Raw genomic sequence first — 1160 nt, 5'->3', positions numbered from 1 at the left:
ATTTGGTCTATTTACCCCTCTAATTTCGCCTACTGTTCTGACTTGGTGGTGCACATGTAGCCTATAACCTGTTTTTGAGAAATGTAATCATAAAATGTTGCTTTCATTGTCTGCTTATATGCCTCCTTTCTTTATCCTATGGTTCTGACTTGGTGTAGAGGGAGAACACTGTAAGAATGGCCCATGTTCTGAACTCTGTCGCTCTACATTTCAAAAGTGCTAAACAAATAGTTATATTGATTACGTCCATCCTAGCTCGCTCATTAATGTCTTATTCGAAATTACAGATTGCCTCTTATCCTCTTATCGTCCCCTCATGCCATAGTTTGTACATCTCAATTGTCATTAGAAGCCACAATTGTTTAAGCAACACAGCCATATCAGCTATGTTTTTTTAAAAGGCATTAAATGAGACTGAATTAACTGTTTCACTGCCAGACAAGGCTCCGCTGGTAGCCAGGTGTAGCAGTGGTAAGATGTTGGGACAGCTTTATGTAGGCCCTAACAGTTTGTGGGCACCGTTTGTCACCGTTATAGTGTAATTAATGTATTGTTTAGTGTTGTGCAGTGTCTTTGCTCGGATGCAGCCCACTTGTTTTTCTTTTTTTTGCCCCACCAAGATTTACCTGTTAATTTCCCCACTGGATAGGAGTGAATGGATGCTTTCAGAGGTATGGAGTCAACATGACTGTTTAAATCTGTTGTCAGTGTAGAATCATCTAATATCAAAGCAATTCACTTATTTCCTCAATCAAACCTGGTCTTCCTCTACTTCTCTTCTCTCTTTCTCTCATTCACTTTAATATATTTGTGGGTGTATTTGTTCTTACTGATTTTCATTGCTATAGAAACAATCCCTAACAATACTTCATGTCTGTTTTAATTGCATAACCTACATTGTAATAATAAAATGATTTGTAAAGCACTTTTCATGCATTTTGTTAATAGCACTACGCCATATAGTCAATTAACAAATATAGATTCATTATTTAAAGAAAATGTTTGTGGTATGATTATACTGTATAATATAAGGTAGATTAGGAGGTGGGGGGGTCATCCTACTGTATAATACAAATATCTCAAGAGTTTTAAAATGTTAATTATAATATTTTTATTAACTTAAAATATATCTATGAGGGAATGAAGTAAAATAAACAATC

This window comes from Oncorhynchus tshawytscha, unplaced genomic scaffold (assembly GCF_018296145.1).
Source record: "Oncorhynchus tshawytscha isolate Ot180627B unplaced genomic scaffold, Otsh_v2.0 Un_contig_3536_pilon_pilon, whole genome shotgun sequence".
NCBI classification, from domain to species: domain Eukaryota; kingdom Metazoa; phylum Chordata; class Actinopteri; order Salmoniformes; family Salmonidae; genus Oncorhynchus; species Oncorhynchus tshawytscha.
The sequence above is the reverse complement of the archived record's forward strand: the minus strand, read 5'-3'. Positions refer to the sequence as shown.